Source organism: Salvelinus sp. IW2-2015, linkage group LG36 (genome assembly GCF_002910315.2).
Source record: "Salvelinus sp. IW2-2015 linkage group LG36, ASM291031v2, whole genome shotgun sequence".
Classification (NCBI taxonomy): domain Eukaryota; kingdom Metazoa; phylum Chordata; class Actinopteri; order Salmoniformes; family Salmonidae; genus Salvelinus; species Salvelinus sp. IW2-2015.
In genome coordinates this window covers 26,941,903-26,964,085 of record NC_036875.1, presented here as the reverse complement: position 1 = coordinate 26,964,085, position 22,183 = coordinate 26,941,903, and the positions used below count along the sequence as shown (strand labels likewise).

Sequence of the window (22,183 nt, the reverse complement as noted above, 5' to 3'; positions counted from 1 at the left end):
GTGAGAAACAGTCTACCTTAATATGGTTCTCAATCAGAGGAAACGTAAAACACCTGCCCCTGATTGAGAACCATATCAGGCTAATACAATGAACCCAACATAGAAACACATAACATAGAATGCCCACCCAGCTCACGTCCTGACCAACTAAACAAGGCTAAACAAAGGAAATAAGGTCAGGAACGTGACAGTGGACCCATAACGGACGCAGGCAATGAGGCAGTGATCGCTGAGATCTTGGTTGAAGACAGCAGAGGTGTATTTAGAGGGCAAGTTGGTCAGGATGATATCTTTGAGGGTGCCCATGTTTACGGATTTGGGGTTGTACCTGGTAGGTTCATTGATAATATGTGTGTTACGGCAGATTTCCTCCTCTTCGTCAGAAGAGGAGGTGTAGGGATCGGACCAAAACGCAGAGTGGAAAGTGTCCATATMTATTATAAATAAACTGAACACTACAAGTAACGAAATAACAAAAGAGAATCTAACCGACAAACAGTCCCGTGGGGCACGAACACTGACACGAAATACAAACACCCACAAACACACACGTGAACCGACACTGGCTGCTCCTGTCTGGCGGACGGCTCTAGCGGCTCGGGACAGACGGACAGCTCTGACGGCTCGGGACAGACGGACAGCTCTGACGGCTCGGGACAGACGGGCAGCTCTGACGGCTCGGGACAGACGGGCAGTTCAGACAGCGCTGGGCAGGCAGGTAGTTCAGACAGCGCTGGGCAGGCAGGCAGTTCAGACAGCGCTGGGCAGGCAGGCAGTTCAGACTCTGGCTGCGCTGGAGAGGAGGAAGGCTCTGACAGCGCTGGACAGGTGGGAGCAACTGGAGAGAGAAAACGGAGAGACAGCCTGGTGCGGGGGGCTGCCACCGGCACCAAGACTGTACGTGGAGGTGGCACCGGATTACCGGACCGTGAAGAGGACACGCGCTCTTGAGCACCAAGCCTGCCCAACCTTACCAGGTTGAATGGTCCCCGTAGCCCTGCCAGTGCGGCGAGGTGGAATAGCCCGCACTGGGCTATGCTGGCGAACCAGGGACACCATTTGTAAGGGCTGGTGCCATGTACGCCGGCCCGAGGAGACGCACTGGAGACCAGATGCGTTGGGCCGGCTCATGACACCCGGCTCGATGCCCAACCTAGCCTACCAGTGCAGCGAGTGGAATAGCCCGCACTGAGCTAAGCACGCGTACTGGGGACACCGTGCACTCCACCGCATAACACGGTGTCTGACCAGTACGACGCCCTCTCACTCCACGGTAACACGGGGAGTTGGCTCAGGTCTCCTACCCGGCTTTGCCACACTCCGCCGTGCCCCCCCCAAGACATTTTTGGGTCTGACTCTCGGGCTCCCAACCGCCGTCGCCGCGCTGCCTCCTCATACCAGCGCCTCTCTGCCTTCGCTGCCTCCAACTCTGCCTTGGGACGGCGATATTCCCCTGGCTGAGCCCAGGGTCCTTTGCCGTCCAGGATCTCTTCCCAAGTCCAGGAGTCCTGGGTTTTTGGCCGCTGCTGCTGCTGCTGTTGCTGCCCTCTTCCACTCTGCTTGGTCCTTTGGTGGTGGGTGTTTCTGTTACGGCAGATTTCCTCCTCTTCGTCAGAGGAAGCTTCTGATGTTAACATGCATGAACCCAAGGCTTTTACGGTTACAGAAGTCAAKAAATGAGAGCGCTTGGGGACATGCAGGGCCTGGGTTAACCTCTACATCACCAGAGGAACAAAGGAGGAGTAGGATGAGGGTACGGCTAAAGGCTATAAGAACTGGTCGTCTCGTGCGGTGGGAACAGAGAATAAAAGGAGCAGATTTCTGGGCGTGGTAGGATAGATTCAGTGCATATTGTACAGACACGGGTATGGTAGGGTGCGAGTACAGTGGAGGTAAACCTAGACATTGAGTGACGATGAGAGAGGTTGCATCTCTGGAGGCGCCAGTTAAGCTAGGTGCGGTCTCCGCATGTGTGGGGGGTGGGATAAAGGAGCTATCTGAGGTATGTTGAGCGGGACTAGGGGCTCCGCAGTAAAATAAAACAATGAGAGCTACCCTAAACAACAGTATACAAGGCACATTGACATTAGAGAGAGGTATAAAGAAATCACAGGTGTTGATTGGGAGAGTTAAGACCACAACAGGTAAGACAACAACAGGTAAACAGCTAAGACAACAACATGGTGATGAATGGGCAGAGACGGTCAGTTAGCTACACACAGGGCCTGAGTTCGAGGCTGGGGAAGACAGATAAACAAAATGAAGTACAGTGTTAATGAACAGTCCAGCGGCCATCATGTGTGTAGCCGAGTGATCAAAGGGTCCAATGAGCAGCAATAGATGAAACAGGGAGCAGTTCGGTAGTCGTTACTACGCTAGGCGAGCAGGAGTTCAGAAAGCTAGCAGGCCGGGGCTAGCAGATGGGTCTTCACCGACATCCACGACGCAGAGACCGGTTGAGAGCACATCGGCCGAATTACATCAGCAGACCAGTCGTGATGGATCGGCGGGGCTCTGTGTTGACAAGGGTCCAGGCCAATTGGCAAGAGAGGTATTGTAGTTGGTGTACTTCGTTTGCTWGCCGGGAGATGGGCCTAGCTCGAGGCGAGCTCGAGGCTACCTGGTGCTTGCTTCTGGACAAGGGCGTTAGCCACAATAGTAACTTGGTAGCAGCTAGCTAGCTGCGATGATCCCGTGTGATGGTCCAGAGCATGCGGCAGGAATCCGGAAATGTAGTGGAAAGCAGTCCGATATGCTCAGGTATTATCCGGTCTATCAGGGCTAAAGCGGCTGGTGTCTGAGCTAAAGGTAAAGACCATTAGCAGTGGCTAACAATGACTAAATAGCTAGTATGGGGCCACAGTGTCGGATGGGGCCACAGTGTCTCCTGACCCCTCCTGTCTCAGCCTCCAGTATTTATGCTGCAGTAGTTTATGTGTCGGGGGGCTAGGGTCASTTTGTTATATCTGGAGTACTTCTCCTGTCTTATCCGGTGTACTGTGTGAATTTAAGTATGCTCTCTCTAATTCTCTCTTTCTCTCTGTGAGGACCTGCAGCCCTAGACCGCTCCAGGACTACCTGGCATGAGGACTCCTTGCTGTCCCCAGTCCACCTGCCGTGCTCCTGCTCCAGTTTCAACTGTTCTGCCTGCGCGTATGGAACCCTGACTGTTCACGGACATTGCATACCTGTCCCCTCTGCTTTTTCAACTCTCTAGAGTCAGCAGAGCGGTAGAAATCTCTTTATGATTGGCCATGAAAGACCAATGACATTTACTCCTGAGGTGCTGACTTGCTGCCCTCGACATACTTGTTATTATATTTGACCATCTGGTTCATTATAACTTGAACATCTGCCATGTTTCTTATAATCTCCACCTGACAGACAGAAGAGATGGCAACCCTCATAGCCTGTTCCTCTTCTAGGTTTCTTCCTAGGTTTAGCTTTCTAGGATTTTCCTAGCCACCGTGCTTCTACACCTGCATTGCTTGCTGTTTGGGATTTTAGGCTGGGTTTCTGTACAGCACTTTGAGATCAGCTGATGAAGAAGGCTATATAATACATTTGTTGAATTTGATTAGTAGCTAATTAGCTGGCTAGCTTCTGATGGCTATTCTGTGGAGGTTCAGTTATAAGGTCTAAAAAATAGCAGTCCGTACCACATTGGTGAGGCGGGTTGCAGGAAGGTATATTTAATCTGAAAATGGAAAAAAAAGAGTTGAAATATATTGAAATTTTACAAAAAAACGAAAAGAAAAACTGAGTATTTACACGGGACAAAACAACACACGTCATACTGCTACGCCATCTTGGATACTCGTCTCATCTCTATAGATGAGAGATGAGAGAGAGTGGATTTGTCTATTGACTTAGCCCCCCAGTGATGGGTCAGTGTGTGATTAAAGCTCCTTTATCAGACCTGTCTAGACCACTCTATCACTGAATCACTGGCTTTGAAACACACAAAAAGTGAACGCACAACAGACGACACACAAACTATTTTTCAAAGGTTTCTCAAAAAGGGTGTAAAGTATGTTGCGGCTTTAAAGGCTATTCTGGTTTATTACACCAACACACAGCGCTCACAAACACACACACACACACACACCACAACACACACACACCACACACACACACACACACACACACACACACACACACACACACCTTTCAATATCAAACCCTGCCCAGAGCGTTAATCTAAAAGTCAATGTAATTCAACCTACTCTCTACCCTAATATCCACTGAGTCATTACTACATGCTGAAGCCACTGTGTTTCCACTGATAAAAGAGGAGAGAATGAGGAGAGGATGAGAGGAGAAAGTGCAAAGAGACAAAAGAGAGAGGAGCACAGACAGAATGATGAGAGGACAGAGAGGAATCAGAGAGTGAGGAAAGAGAGGAGAGAGGGATGAGTGTTGAAAGATAACCCTGAAGTAGAAGTGAAGAGCAGTAGTGTGGGTTTAGAGTAGAGTACAAAGATAGACCCACCCCTACACAGGCCAGACGGTCACCTATACATAGACAGATACACACATGAGGATTGAGGGACAGTCCTGGTTTAACTGGTTCCTGTTTGACGCTAKTTATCTAAATTCACAGTGCCTCAGTGCACTCCCTTATTTAGAAAGCTTTTCAGAACAGACTTAACACCTACATAGACTGGAAGGTCATCTCAAAGGTTTCGTCACATTCTACTTTTAATTGTTCTTTGGGTACATTTCAAACTTTTTAAAATTAAGTGTGAAATGCCATTGTATTACTGTATGTAGGCCTCTCAGTACGGAGGGAGCTGTCCACAGTAGTGTGGTGCTGAACTTTCCTACAGCCCTGTCAGTGCTACTGAAGACTACTACATCTCGTTATTTTAATACTTGAATATTCGATGAGGGGTGTTGACGTCAACCGCCTGCATTCAATGGACAGAGATGCTATGCTACTAGATGCTATGTTCATGAATACTGTATGCATAGCCATCTCAAGACAACTCCGATATAAAGTGTTTTTTCTCAAATTTGCCGGGATGTCATGTGTCCTACTTATATCAGTACACTCGTAGCAACCTAAGCATTCCAAAAAATGTATTTGATCAAATAAACCTACGTAGCAAATAAGTCATTACATTTTTTGCTGACCAAATTCGACACTCTCTTATTGACCTCCACTGTATATAAAAACTCCTCCCTTGGTGAGCGAAAGAAACGGAACAACGCCACCTGCTCGAGAAGACAGATTTTTGGCCAAGTTATCCCTCTCGCTTCGCCTTTTCCTTTCTGGTGCTGTCGATGGTGCTGAACTATCCTCCAGCCCTGTCAGTGCAACTGAAGACATCTTTAGTGCTGTCCATGGTGCTGAACTATCCTACAGCCCTGTCAGTGCAACTGAAGACATCTTTAGTGTTGTCCATGGTGCTGAACTATCCTACAGCCCTGTCAGTGCTCCAGAAGTCACCTTTTGTGCTGTCCATGGTGCTGAACTATTCTACAGCCCTGTCAATGCTCATGAAGACATCTTTAGTGCTGTCCATGGTGCTGAACTATTTTACAGCCCTGGCAATGCTCATGAAGACATCTTTAGTGCTGTCCATGGTGCTGAACTATTCTACAGCCCTGGCAATGCTCCTGAGGAAATCTTTAGTGCTATCCATGGTGCTGAACTATTCTACAGCCCTGTCAATGCTCCTGAAGACACCTTTAGTGCTGTCCATGGTGCTGAACTATCCTACAGCCCTGTCAGTGCAACTGAAGACATCTTTAGTGCTGTCCTTGGTGCTGAACTATCCTATAGCCCTGTCAGTGCAACTGAAGACATCTTTAGTGCTGTCCATGGTGCTGAACTATCCTATAGCTCTGTCAGTGCAATTGAAGACACCTTTAATGTTGTCCATGGTGCTGAACTATCCTACAGCCCTGTCAGTGCAACTGAAGACATCTTTAGTGCTGTCCATGTTGCTAACTATTTACAAGCCCTGCAATGCTCATGAAGACATCTTTAGGCTGCCATGTGGGCGAACTATTCTACACCCTGCAATGCTCCTTGAAGACATCTTTAGTGCTGTCCATGGTGCTGAACTATTCTACAGCCCTGGCAATGCTCCTGAAGACACCTTTAGTGCTGTCCATGGTGCTGAACTCTCCTACAGCTCTGTCAATGCTCCTGAAGACACCTTTAGTGCTGTCCATGGTGCTGAACTATCCTACAGCCCTGTCTGTGGTGCTGACCCTGTCTCTTATACACATCTAGATGTGTATAAGAGACAGGTGTGTGTGTGTGTGTGTGTGTGTGTGTGTGTCTCTTACCGTCCGGTGATGAGGAAGAAGAGGGTGAGGATGATGAGGAGAGTGAAGCCTCCCACGGCTGCCGTGACGATCACCAACACCTGACCCTGGTCTGACGCCATGTCTGACGCTACAGGGAGGGGAAAAATCAATTGATTGATTATTGTCTGGACCTATTAAAGTGATTTACAGTATAGACATACAGCCATATCACTGGAAGAGAGGTGACATCACAAGTATAGACATACAGCCATATCACTGGAAAAGAGGTGACATCACAAAAACAATATACATTCACATGATTAAGTCAGAAAAAAGTCATAAAAGACAATATAACTATACCACTTTTACAACATCTTTATCAAATCAGACTGAGGAGAGAAAAGCACTTTTATTAGTAATAATTGATATTGTTAGTATTAATTAATTTGAAATGAATATGGAGAGATTGATGAACTCTTGGTCTGAAAGACAACCATTCTATTTTAAAAGGAATCATTCATATGCTTGGTGCCATTTAATTAATATTATTCATTCATGAAATTGTGATTTAGTCTCTGATCATTTGCCAAAATTAGCCACATTTGATATTCATTATTTTCCCTTCTCTCTGTTTCTTCACAGGGCTAACGAATCCCACATAATTGAAAGATGATTGCTATTAGCAAAACTTATTTCTACAATATTTTACACTTAATGAAAATGAATTGGTGATCAGGATGCGTAGCCCCCAACCCAGACGTGACAGCATTTGTGTGCCCGCATGTATGCCTGGATGTGTGAGGATCGGCGCCAATATGTTTGTAAGTGTGTGTGTACGCTTGAATGTGTGAAGGTCAGAATGTGTGTGTGTGTGTGTGTGTGTGCGAGAGTGTATGTGTGTGTGTGTAGCTGGGGTCTGGTAAGAGATAATTGCCAGTCAGACGAGGAGAGAGGAACATAGCTGATCAGAGGGGTAGATGACTTCACAGGACGGTTCTCCTGACCAGGAGTTCACACACACACTCTGAAGCCTAACTGAGCAGTCAGGCCTGATTGACGCTAATGAGACCGAGGCCTTTGTGTTTGTGTGGATGTGTGAGAAAGGCTTGAATCTAAAGGGCTGTCATGACTGTCATGCCTTTGGAAAGTATTCAGACCCCTTGAGTTTTTCCACATTTTGTTACGTTACAGCCTTTTTCTAAAATGTATGAAACATTTTTTTCCCTCATCAATCTACACACAATACCCCATAATGACAAAGCAGAAACAGGTTTTTAGAAAATGTAGAAGTTTTTGTATTTTTTTTTACCCCGGAAATAACACATTTACATAAGTATTCAGACCCTTTACTCAGTACTTTGTTGAAGCACCTTTGGCAGCGATTACAGCCTCAAGTCCTCTTGGGTATGACACTACAAACTTGGAACACCTGTATTTGTGAAGTTTCTCCCATTCTTCTCCGCAGATCCTCTCAAGCTCTGTCAGTTTGGATGGGGAGCGTCGCTGCACAGCTATTTCCAGGTCTCTCTAGAGAGGTCAGGTTGAAGTCCGAGCTCTGGCTAGGCCACTCAAGGACATTCAGAGACTTGTCCCGAAGCCACTTCTGTGTTATCTTGGCTGTGTGCTTAGGGTCGTTGTCCTGTTGAACCTGATGAACTTTCGTCCTAGACTGAGGTCCTGAACTCTCTTGAGCAGGTTTTCATCAAGGATCTCTGTACTTTGCTCTGTTCATCTTTCCCTCGATCCTGACTAGTCTCCCAGTCCCTGTCGCTGAAAAACATCCCCACAGCATGATGATGCCACCAACGTACTTCACCGTAGGGATGGTGCCAGGTTTCCTTCAGACCTGACGCTTGGAATTCAGGCCAAAGAGTTCAATCATGTTTTCATGAGAATCTTGTTTCTTGAATCTTGTTTCTCATGGTGAGAGTCTTTAGGTGCCTTTTGGCAAACTCCAAGCTGGCTGTCATGTGCCTTTTATTGAGGAGTGGCTTCCGTCTGGCCACTCTAACATAAAGCCCTGATTGGTGGAGTGCTGCAGAGATGGTTGTCCTTCTGGAAGGTTCTCACAACTCCAGAGCTCTGTCAGAGTGACCATCGGGTTCTTCGTCACCTCCCTGACCCAGGCCCTTCTCCCCCGATTGCTCAGTTTGGCCGGGCGGCCAGCTCTAGGCTGAGTCTTGGTGGTTCCAGACTTCTTCCATTTAAGAATGATGGAGGCCACTGTGTTCTTGGGGACCTTCAATGCTGCAGACATTTTTTGGTACTCTTCCCCAGATCTGTGTCTCGACACAATCCTGTCTCGGAGCTCTATGCACAATTCCTTTGACCTCATGGCTTTGTTTTTGCTCGGAAATACACTGTCAACTGTGGGACCTTATATAGAAAGGTGTGTGCCTTTCCAAATAATTTCCAATTAATTGAATTTACCACAGGTGAACACCAATSAAGTTGTAAAAACATCAAGGATTATCAATTGAAACAGGATGCATCTGAGCTCAATTTCGAGTGTCATAGCAAAGGGTCTGAGTACTTATGTAAATAATAGGTATGTCTGTTTTTACTTTTTATAAATTAGCAAATATTTCTAAAAACCTGTTTTTGCTTTTCATTATGGGGTGGTGTGTGTAGATTGATGAGGATGTTTTATTTATTTCATCCATTTTAGAATAAGGCTGTCACGTAACAAAATGTGGAAAAAGTCAAGGCGTCTGAATACTTTCGGAGGGCACTGTAGATGGGGAAGGAAGAGGTTAGATAGGAGGAGAGGCAGAGCAGGTATGGAGAGGTCGGGGACAAGCAGAAAGGGAGGGATACAGGGGAGAGAAGGGAGGGAGGTAAGGAGGGGAGGGAGGGAGAGGGTATTTTCTCCTTGATTAAAGGCCAGAACAAAGGCAGGCCAGGACTGTCTGATCCACTAGATAAAGAAAGCTCTTCAGCTGGATAGATAAGGGGGAAAAGAGGAGAAGATAGGAGACGCCACTGAGGCCAGATCAGTGGACTGGTGCTGACCAACCAGTATAGAGAACCTACACCTCTATATTTCTACTGCTTGAGTTCTGGCACCTCTAAGATAAAAACCCTGGTACAGTAAAAAAGAACCCCTTCAAGAACTGACCAAGTATATAGGACAGAACCACAAACACAGGTCTGTATGTTAGTATTCAGCATGGCTTTATTATCCCCGTGGGAACATTTTGGTTGTGGCTCTGTGTATACATAAAAACACACAATAAAGCATAGAAAAGGACATATACAGACAATAAATACAGGTAGAAAAGTGCATGAGTGATCAATGACTCATCTGTACACTATATACATCAGTACACTCTGTCAACTTCAATGTTAGCTGTAAAGCCTCTCTAAAAGTCAATATAAATAAAAACAACATCACCAGCACATTGGCAAGTTCATGTATTTATATTTTCAATGATTACATCTAGGGTTAAGTGTTTGGGGTCAAGGGTTAAGTGTTAGGGGTCATGAAACAGACACAGAGGGCGGTACGAGGTACTCACTGTCGTCCGTGGTCTCATACTCGTATTTGGGGCTGTAGGCYCTGTGTCCAGCGGAGGTGCGTGTTCTCAGGCTGAAGACGTAGCAGGTGGAGGGCTTTAACCCTGTGATGATCACACTGGGGGCTTTGGTCCGCGTCGACGAGTAGCTCAACTCCTCATGTTCCTTCTCGTAGTACTTGACCTCATAGTCGACCACCAGGAGGGATGTCTGTTCTGGCTCCAGCCACGACAGGGCAATGCTGTTCTGAGATGCCCAGTCCTTCTTCAGCACGCCCACCATAAAGGGACCTGGAGGGACCAATCAGAGAGAATGTTAAAGGTCAGGTGTTCAACTACTAACATCAAATCAAATTTTATTGGTCACATACACGTGTTTAGCAGATGTTATTGTGGGTGTAGCGAAATGCTTGTGCTTCTAGTTCCAACAAGTGCAGCAATATCTAACAAGTAATATCTAACAATTCCACAACATATACCCAATACAGACAAATCTAAGTAAGGAATGGAATTAAGAATATATAAATATATGTCCCCAAAAAATTCTGGGCTAAAACAATGTAAGGAATACTACATAAAAAAAAAAATACTGCAAAGTTTCCTAAGAACTAGAAGCAAGGCAGCCCTCTCTGTCGGTGCCATCTTTCCATTTAATCTGAGTAGTGATGGAAGGCTGACACCAGCTTCTGATTATATGCTTCATCATTTCACAGGAAAGGCTTTGCTTTCCTAGAGATAAGCCTGGAGCATCCAATTATCTTAATATCAAATTATTAGGGGTTTTACGGTCATACTAGCGTCTATGGATCCTCCAGTACAACAGGTCTACCTGGGAGATTGGTTAGTTAGCTGTGTTGATATAAATCATATTAGTCGTGTGTTGATTACATTAGTGCTGAGTAAATATTGGCCCAGGGCTTGACTACAGCCACCGGCAGGTAATATCAGCCTCTCACTAATTAATATCCTATTAACTCAACGTGGTAAACAGTTCGCTAAGATTTATCTACATAAATATCGGTGTTATTAAAACCTTTCAAAATAGATGGTGAACACTTTATTTTTAGGGATGTCAAACTGTACTGTGTAACGGCCAAGGTAAGGGGGTAGGTTATGACGGCAAGAGGATTTCAAATAGGTGCAGGATTTATTGGAAAAAAGTAGCAGAGAGTAATCATCAATCATTAGAAGAAAGACACTTTAAGTGGCTTTAGTCAGCCCTGACTTGACATAGAATACCATACACACCTTGTCCCCTCCTTCTCATCCTAAAAGCTGAAACCAACTGATTTAGATACCCTATGTTGCGGGAAGCCAGTGGAATATACTATCCCCATTTATAAACAAATGGGTCAGGATGGCCTTAATAGCATGCTATCGCCCACATTTCTCTTACATTACCATGCTGGCACAAAATGACTCAATACAGGAATGTGGGCCTGAAAAATGACAACAAGTAAATATCAGTAAAGGAAAACAGGACAATAAACACTATTATGAGAATTACAAACTCTTCTCAAAAGTAAACTAACCCGTATCCACAGAGTGATGATTAAAACTCCTATGTTTATTTCAGCTCCATCAGTAACTGGACTGACGGATGTTTCCTACAGTCATATCACCTTCGTGTCGAGGCTGCATTTCCAGCAGGCAGTTTAGTGCTGTGAGCTTAAACTAATTCTGCCTCCTGATCTATTTCAATGCTTGGTTTGTTCTTAATAATGAAGAACATAATAGCCTTTCAGGCTAGTAAGGCTTCCCAAATGTAAGCTAAAATTGAACAACAACATAATATCATGGCTGATTGAAATTAGCCGATTTATTTAGCATAATGAGTCAGCTGAAAGGGCACTTCATTCTCTCTCACACACACACACACACACACACACACACACACACACACACACACACACACACACACACACACACACACACACACCACCACACACACACACACACACACACACACACACACACACACACACACACACACACACACACACACACACACACACACACACACACCACACACAAAAATAATTATCATAACATCCACAGAAACACATACACAAAGCTGACAACTTATTTATGGTACACATTACTTTACATAGTAGGCTACATGTCACATCATTAATGTTTCATTATGTGTGCGTTTGTACTTGTGTGTGTATTGTTATTTTTGTCCCTGGAAATACCCCATTCATCACCCACAAATCTGTAGATAAATAACATCTAAGTGAGCAGATGACCCTGTCCACACTAGTGTTGCACGGTATTACCGTACCACGTTATGATACCAACATTTTTGGAATACCGTAGTACCGTTTCATATGATACTACCAAAATTTTAGAATACCGTAGTACCATTTCATATGATACTAGCACATTATCCAGCCCTACCGATATAAAGTACCCGCTGGAGCCTTTTATAAAATGTTTATAAAGTCAGTTGTTTCTAAGTTTAGTACATTTTTATTGCACCGCGTCCAATAATATCCACTTCACTTTCATTTATTATTTTTATTTCACCTTTATTTAACTAAGCACATATCAGGTGTGGCAGCTGTAAATCAGCCAACCGTATCCCATACCAGCCCTCACTCACCTGCTTCTCTCCGTCTGCTCCTCATGCACATCTATTCCTCTGTCAGTTGTTAAATAGAATTTAGCCTTGATTGCGAGCGAGGATGGAGACCCTGATCAGTCTTCTGTTGTTACATTGGAGCAGTGCACAGAGTGAGCAAAGTTGATAGATTGTATACCATTTCATCCCAGATATAAACAAAGAGCACAGGCCAGTCTGAGTATAGGTGTTCGCTGTCATGCAGCAGTGCCCAAGAGGACAAACGTAGGTATGCTTGTAGCTTTACAGCCAAGACAAGGGCTTGTCTCTAGCTCAAACGGCTAAAAAATATCACTCCTATAACTGGAGCTACTTTTTTTTTTCTTCCTGCACGATTTGGGAGTGTATTTGATAGATTTCACAAACCAAGTCATGGGCCATTTTAAACTATTCCCAGCTGGCTAATTATTTGTTTGATGACAAACAACGTTGTTCAGTCATGTTACCTAGCTAGCTAACACCTGGTAACTTGACAGTTGGTTTAGGCACATTTGAATGGCACAGGAAAAGGGTCTGCTACTCATGAGACGTGCTTCAAAGGTAGGATTCATATATACATAACTATATGAACAAAAATATAAACGCAACATGTAAAGTGTAGGTCCCATGTTCATGAGCTGGAATAAAAGATTGCAGAAATTTTCCATACACACAAAAAAGCGTATTTCCCTCAAATGTTGTGCACAAATGTGTTTACATCCCTGTTAGTGAGCATTTATCCTTTGCCAAGATAAACAGGTGTGGAATATCAAGAAGCCGATTAAATAGCATAATCATTACACAGGTGCACCTTGTGCTGGGGACAACACAATGCTACAGATGTCTCAAGTTTTGAGGAGCATGCAATTGGCATACTGACTGCAGGTATGTCCACCAGAGCTGTTGCCAGAGAATTTAATGTACATTTTCTACCATAAGTCCGCCTCCAACGTCATTTTAGAGAATTTGGCAGTACGTCTAACCGGCCTCACAACCTCAGACCAAGTGTAACCACACCAGCCCAGGACCTCCACATCCGGCTTCTTCACCTGCGGGATTGTCAGACCAGCCACCAGGGCAGCTGATGAAACTGTGGGTTTGTACAAATGAAGAATTTCTGAAACAAACTGTCAGAAACCGTCTCTGGGAAGCTCATCTGCATGCTCATCATCCTCACCAGGGTCTTGGCCTGACTGCAGTTTGGCGTTTGTAACAGACTTCAGTGGACAAATGCTCACTTTCCATGGCCACTGGCACGCTGGATGAATCCCAGTTTCAACTGTACTGGGCAGATGGCAGACAGTGTGTATGGCGTCGTGTGAACAAGCGGTTTGCTGATGTCAACATTGTGAACAGAATGCCCTTGTCGCGGCCGTCGTAGGGAGTGGACCAAGGGTGCAGCGTGGTAGGCGTACATTTGCTTTTATTATAAAAAATTACGCCAACAAAGCAACAAACGATATAAACAACCGTGAAGGTAAAGGCTATAGTGCCAACAAACAAAGACAACTTCCCACAAAGAGAGGTGGAAAAAGGGTAACCTAAGTATGGTTCTCATTCAGAGACAACGATAGACAGCTGCCCTGATTGAGAACCCTACCCGGCCAAAACATAGAAATACAAATAATAGAACATAGAATACCCACCCCAACTCACACCCTGACCAAACCAAAATACAGACAATAAAAAGGATCTCTAAGTCAGGGCGTGACAGCCCTATGGTAGCTGTGAAGTTATGGTATGGGCCAGCATAAACTACGGCAACGAACACAATTGCATTTTATCGCTGGCAATTTGAATGCACAGAGATACCATGACGAGAATCCTGAGGCCATTGTCCTGCAATTCATCTGCCTCCATCACCTCATGTTTCAGCATGATAATGCACAGCGACCATGTCTTAAGGATCTGTACACAATTCTGGAAGCTGAAAATGTACTAGTTCTTCCATGGCCTGCATTCTCACCAGACATGTCACCCATTGAGCATGTTTGGGATGCTCTGGATCGACGTATTCAGACCCCTGACTTTTTCCACATTTTGTTACATTACAGTCTTCTGTAAAATTATTAAATAATTTTCCCTCGTCACCTACACACAACACCCCATAATGACTAGGCGAAAACAGGTTTTATAAATTATTAACACATTTATTTATAAATAAAAACCGAAATACCTTATTTAAATAAGTATTCAGCTTCGAAATTGAGCTCAGGTGCATTCTGTTCCCATTGATCATCATTGAGATGTTTCTACAACTTGATTGGAGCCACCTGTGGTAATTTCAATTTGATTGGACATGATTTGGAAAGGCACACACCTTTCTATAGAAGGTCCCACAGTTGACAGTGCATGTCAGAGCAAAAACCAAAGCCATGAGGTCAAAGGAATTGTCCTAGAGGTCTGAAAAATGATTGTGTCAAGGCACAGATCTGGGGAAGGTACTGAGAAATTTCTACAGCATTGAAAGCTCCACAAGAACACAGTGGCCTTCCAACAAACTGCCAAATTGAGCAATCGGGGAAGAAGGGCCTTGGTCAGGGATGAACCATAACCCGATTGTCACTCTGACAGAGCTCCAGAGTTCCTCTGTGGAGATGGGAGAACTTTCCAGAAGGACAACCATCTCGGCAGAACCACCAATCAGGGCTTTATGTAGAGTGGCCAGACGGGAAGCCACTCCTCAGTAAATGGCACATGACAGCCAGCTTGGAGTTTGCCAAAAGGCACCTAAAGACTCTCAGGACCATGAGAAAACAAGATTCTCTTCTGATGAAACCAAGATTTAACTCTTTGGCCAGAATGCCAAGAGTCACGTCTGGAGGAAACCTGGCACCATCCCTACGGTGAAGCATGGTGGTGGCAGCATCATGCTGTGAGGATGTTTTTCAGAGGCAGGGAATGGGAGACCTAGTCAGAATCGAGGGAAAGCTGAACAGAGCAAATACAGAGAGATCCTTGATTGAAAACCAGCACCAAAGCGCTTGAGGACCTCAGACTGGGGTGAAACGGTTCACCTCCAACAGCGGATAACGACCCTAAGCACACAGCCAAGACAAACAGGAGTGGCTTCAGGGAAAAAGTCTCTGAATGTCCTTGAGTGGCCCAGCCAAAGCCCGGAATGAAACCGATCGAACACCTCTGTAGAGACCTGAATATAGCTGTGCAGCGATGCTCCCCATCCAAACTGACAGGAGCTTGAGAGGATCTGCAGAGAAGAAATGGGAGAAACTCTCCAAAATACAGGTGTTGCCAGCTTGTACTGTCATACCCAAGAGGACTCTCGAGGTTGTAATCGCTGCCAAAGGTGCTTCCAACAAAGTACTGAGTAAAGGGTCTGATACTTATGTAAACGGGGGTGTGTCATATTCGCAGTTAATTAATTTTTAATAAACCATTTGCTTTTTGCTTTGTCATTACAGCGGGTATTGTGTGTGAGATTGATGAGGGGCGTAAACGATTGAAATCCATTTTAGAATAAGGCTGTAATGCAACAAAATGTGGAAAAAGTCAATGGGTGCTGATACTTTCCAAATGACTTTATTTTTGTTCAGTGTCTTTCCACTTTCTGGTGCTCTTACCATGCTGTTTGGTGCTCACATTTTTAAAGATGGGCAGCAGATAATGTGTATGATGGGAGAGAGAGTGGTGTGTGTGTGTTTTGAAGAAGTGAGGGAGACAGCAGAGATGTGGAGGGGAGTGTGTGTGTGTGTCTGTAAACTGAAGATTAAACAAGGTTTCATGCAGTGTTTTCCCCTAACTGACACAATGACATGCAGATCATTAAGTATGTACACTCCTTCCTCCCATCCCTCCAGCCAAATCACAGGTAGGCCTTTGCAAATATGAGCAAATCAGACATTCTATGCAGCATTCCATTATACAGCGAACAGTGTGCAGTTAAATTGAATATGTGTTGTATTGAGTAGACGTACGACTATCAGTGACAGTTTTTTTGTGTAGCTTATGCGCATAGCGTTTAGAAAATGGGAACAAGCGTCCGGGAGACGGGGCGAACAGGAAGCTAGGCCACTGAATTTTCCACCCTTGGTATAGTGATACTACTCGGTATCGTGATACTTGGCCTGGTATCGTGTCGTTAGTAAAATGTTGGTAACGTGACAACACTAGTCCACACATAGACACACACACAGACACTGCGCCGAGAGTAACTGCTGTAGCATCTAGCTCAGTCAGGGGGCCAGCATCTGCTGCTAGKATATKGGCCTCTGATAGGGAASAATAAAAACTGCATAAATACAATCTCCCCAGCCTGCATGATTACAATCATACTCCTACTGTTGCAGAGCAACATGTAACACACACAACATTGGTTTAGAAGAGTTAAGCTGAAACACACTGGTATTCTCATGGCAGGGTACGGTGCCCAGTAGAGAGTTGGCAGATACACTGTAGAAAACAACCCTGAAAAAAATTAACTCTCACCTTCAGCTCTCAATACAGATGTAGGATCTTAATTTCATCACCCTGTTGCAGGAGAACTTTCCTGCAACAGGAAATGTACAACGTGTAGTGTATTTGAGGTTTAAAAAGGCTTCTGAAGTTTGTTATTTCCACTTTTCAGACTTGATTTTCCCTTACAAAAAATGTATCAACCTCTACAAAAATGTATATTAATTATAACCCACATAAAAATTATAATTTCTTGTTGCTGGAGGATTATTTTCCTGCTGTAGCGAAAAGGCTCAAATTAAGATCTTACATATTTATGAGTGCAAACTGTGTAATATTAGCCAGAATTTTCATTGTAATTTACACCAGAAATACAGCCAAAATACATATTCATATTCATACCCCAAAAATACTGTGAGGGGATGAGGCAAAATTGTGCTTATTGAATTTTCTTATTGAAATTCATGTGCAATGCAACTCTGAACAGGGCTTCAAATGAAGGTGGAACTGAACACTTTACGTTAAGTCTACAGACACTTTACAGTTACAGTTTCGACACTTTATGTTACGCCCTACGACACTTTACAGTTATAGTCTACAGACACTTTAAGTTAGTCTACCGACACTTTCAGTTCAGTTACAGACACTTTTTACAGTATAGTCTACAGATATTTACAGCTTACAGTCTACACGACACTTTACCAAAGACTAAGTCTAACCGACAGCTGTCTTACGGTAAGGAGTCTCTACCAGGACACGCTATACGAGTTAAGGTCTAACAGGCACACTATTACGGTGTACAGTCTACAGAACGTTATACGATTAACCGTCTCACTCGACACTATATAAGTTAGTCTAACAGAGAGCACTTCTGAGCTTACAGTTAGCCAGCTTGTACTTTACAGTCTACAGACACGTTTACTATTGTCAATCACGTTCTACAGACCTTTAACTGTTACCAGTCTACGACATTAACAGTTTAAAGTGCATAGGACACGACTACTTTCTAGACAGTTACATTACAGACACTTTACAGTCTACTCATATAGCATCTATTGCAGTATACATGTCTAAACACGACATCTTTACTGTTACGACGTCTACAGATACTTTACTGTTTACAGGTCTACGCACCTTAATAACGTTAGCAGGTTCTGCATTCAGACCCACTTATACAGATGCAATGTAGCTAAACACAGAGCGCTCTCGGATTAACTTACATCTTAGTTGTAGTTCAACACAGTGACTTTTATACAGTTACAGTTACAGACACATTACGTTAGCAGTCCTCTCTACAGCACACTTTTCCATGTATCCATTGATCTACAGACATCTTATTGTTACATGTCTAAATCATACCTTTGCAGTTACGTGTAAACAGCATACTTTATCTGTGACATGTCTACGAACACTTTACTCTTTAGCATGTTCTATTTCTGGAGACCTCTAATTGTTTACTAGTCTACGGACAGGGTACACTTTACTTTAGTGTGATATAGACGGATGCACTGTTAGCTAGGAAGGTCTAACAGACAGGTAAACGAATTGAAATCCATATTTTAAGCACTGTTACAGCTAACATTACACGGTGTACCTCTGGTGTAGAGATCTAGCGAATACAACTTTAACTGTTTACGATGGGATCATAACAGACGTACATTGGGGTTAGTCTACATAATCTTTTACTGGTAGATATCAGACATTCTCCTAAATAGAGTCAGTTGCTACCAGACCTTTTTTTACTGTTACATTGTGTTACAATACTTTACTGTTACAAACAAGTATGGAAGACTGAGGGAAACAACAGGGGACAAAAAAGCTGGGGGAAACGAAAGAAGTTACTCTTACTAATGACTGTGCTTTCAACGTTGACTTGAGCCCTTATGAGGCTTTCTATGAGAATCTCAATCCAAAAAAATGGCAAATCTCGCCGTTCTTCGTTTTTGGTTTGTTCCTCAGCCCATCCTTTTTGTGAGTAATCGATGGGCAATTAGAGTTGTTATTGTATGAGCATTGGGAGAGAGAGTTTAGCATGGGTTTGTGTGCTTCGCTGCTTGCATATTCCGGACAGAGAGCCATGGGTACGCGGACGGAAACCAAGCACAAGACGCAACGATAGTCGTGTGAACGTGGTTCACTTGACCAGTGATTGCTCTGGATTGTGTGTCTGTATAACACAGTAAGGGACAACTGGCGACCTGGTCAGCTGATAGCCATTGCGACGCCGTTGGTTCATCCGCGCCACGATGGAGTGTTTACTAGTCCGCGCCTCGATATAGAGACATGGATATTCCTCCCGGACCAACACCTTGCACCTAACACAGATGAGACGCCAGGGGCCAATTTGTCCACGCCATGGGCCTCTGCACGCCGGATAGCTCATTAAGGTGCATAGAGCCTGGAGCTTATGAACCCAGATATCTTCTGGTGGCATCAGCTATTACTCCGCGCATGCCTCAGTGCCAGCACAACTCGTAGCCACCCCAATCACCAGGTAGCGCGGGAGGGCTAAACTCTCTCATCTTCTTTTTGAAAAGATTCAATTTCACCTTGCAGATTCTCTCACACATTTTGCTCATGGCGAGTGGAGACGAAGATTTGTTCACATATGGTTAATAAGACTCGCATCATTCATGCATTTCTCTACATTTGCCATGGGGCAGAAGAGAAACATTGTGCAGTTTTTAACTCAAAGCAGGTTTCCTGCCATTCTAACCCTTTTTGCCATGGGGTGGATGCATGTGCTTTAATCAATCATAAACCTTACAATTGACCATCAGGGTTGTTTTGGCCCACAGGGACATGACCTCTGTCAGAGTAACAGGGTGTCGTGTTTTACGCACTGTCTACAGACTACCTATATGCCAGTGGTGTTTGAGCTCAGTCAATGAAGAGGTTCAGAGCGACTCCCGAGAATGCCAGGTCAGGTTTGGTTGGCGTTTATAAGACATGTGGTGGGAAGATGGTTGAGTTTGCGTTATAGTAAGGAGACTCTTCGTAAACAAATACTTATGATGTGTCTGTACAGCATCACATCTACACGCACAGTACGCTACAGACCTGTGTATCTTTAATCGAGATTCTCATTTAAGGATTGCAACTGGAACCTACGATTCCTTATGACATATTATTGTATTAGTTGACTTCTACTCAGGCTCTCCCTGAAGCTAACGCAGCAGAGCTCATTAGCAACTATAAGTGAAGGAGAGATCGGAGATTGGGCTTGTGTGTGTGTCCTCCAAACGGTGGATGCTCTCTCATATTCGTTTCCTGAGTTAGAATCTAAGAACACACATCATATGGGGGCCGGAGTACGCAAACAAAACAAATCCGACATGTCTGTGAACTGGTCCTTGTCTACTATTATTGTTTTCTCTCAACAATGTTTCACTAAACACATGTGTAGGTAGTATCTTCTGTTGTTGCTTTTCGGAATACTATGTCTCCGATACTTCTCAGCTCCTACTCCCTCCCTTAGTGAGCACTACTGCATTCCTCATATGTATAAATGCCGTTGTTTTCCAGGCATCATATAGACAGACCTTGATTTTCTCTATAACTGTTAATGGAGGCCTTGGGGCCAGGCAAGCCTCAATTAAAACCTCGAGGATATAGTTTCAAGACTGCTGTAATGAGACTAATTAGTTTACTGGGCGCTTAACTACACTAGACGGAATCCAATGCTCGCATTTACGCTCTTTCAATTCTAATCTTGACCGAATATGTATAATGGGCTTTGGCAGTCCTCCTCCTCTCCGAGAGGAGAGAGAGAGTGAAGAGAGAGAGGGAGAGGGAGGGAGGGAGGGAGAAAGAGAGAGAGAGAGAGGGAGAGGGAGGGAGAAAGGAGGAGAGAGAGAGAGAGAGAGAGAGAGAGGGAGAAAGAGGAAGAGAGAGAGTGGGATGAAGAGAGAGAGGAGAACTGAGTGGAGCCGACGTGAAGGTAAGAAGTCAGAGATGGAGGAGACGATTAGTAGAGAGAAGAATGTAGGGTGTGGTATTACTCGTGACGACTGCATCAGGGGGGTTTTGGTATACACATATAGACTACAGCAGGTCATAATTTCCTTAAGAGGAATGTGATGGAGAGAAATTGCTTCTGCTCTTCAGTTCCACCTTCATTTGAAGCCCTGTTCCGAGTTGCATTGCAGCATGGAATTTCAATTAAGAAAATTCATAAGCACAATTTTGCTCATCCTTCACTGTATTTTGGGGTATGAATATGAATATGTATTCTTTGGCTGTATTTCTGGTGTAAATTACAATGAAATTCTGGCTAATATTTATACAGTTTGCACCACTAAATATGGTAATCATTGCAGGCTCTTTTTCGCTACAGCAGGAAATAATGCCTCCAGCACGCCGAAGAAGTCAAGAACTGCTTTCATATTTGTTAATGTGGGTTTATAATTTATAAATTTTTGTAGAGGCAGTTGATTTACATTTTTTTTGTAATGGCTCAGTCAGGGGAAATCAGGGTCTGAGACCACGATGGGGCATAATACACATGCTCTTCAGACAGTCACCGTTTTAATAACCCTCAAATACTCAGCTAGGCCCATCGTTGCTACATTCCTGTGTTCGAATAGGGAGTGTCACTGCCGACAAGGGTGATGTAATGAAATTAAGATCCATAACACTGGCTTAACATACAATCTCCCCAACCGCCTTTGCCAGATTACAATCATACTCCTGACTGGTTGCAGAGAAGCATGTAACACACAATTGGTTTAGAAGAGTTAAGCTGGTTAAACACACTGGTATTCTCAATGGCGGTACGGTGCCCAGTAGAGAGTTGGTCAGATACACTGTCGAAAACACCTGAAAAATTCCTCTCACCTTCACTCTCAATACAGATGTATGGATCTTAATTTCATCACCTGTTGCAGGAGCAAACTTTCCTCAACAGGAAATGTACAACGTGTAGTGTATTTGAAGGTTTAAAAAGGCTCTGAGTTTGTTTTTCCACTTTTTCAGCTTGATTTTCCCTTACAAAAAATGTATACCTCTCAAAAATGTATATTAATTATAACCCACATAAAATTATAATTTCTTGTTTTGCTGGAGGATTATTTTCCTGCTGTAGCGAAAAGGCTCAAATATATTTTAGAGTGCAAACTGGTATAATTTAGAGAATTTTCATTGTTTAATTTAACCAGAATACAGCCAAAAACATATTCATATTCAATACCCAAAAATACTGTGAGGGGATGAGGCAAAACTGTTGCTTATTGATTCTTCTTGATTGAAATTCATGTGCAATGCAACTTGAACAGGGCTTTCAAATAAGGTGAACTGAAGAGAGAAGCCATTTCTCATCACATTCCTTCTAAGGAAATATACCCTGTAGCCATTTATACCAAAACCCCCAGTCACAGTTACCTCTCTCTCCTCT

At 44.0% G+C, this 22,183-nt stretch overlaps 1 pseudogene; it reads right to left on the bottom strand.

The window, feature by feature from the left end:
* Positions 1-22,183, bottom strand: part of LOC111959278 (ephrin type-A receptor 6-like) — an 83,500-nt pseudogene that overhangs the window by 19,357 nt on the left and 41,960 nt on the right.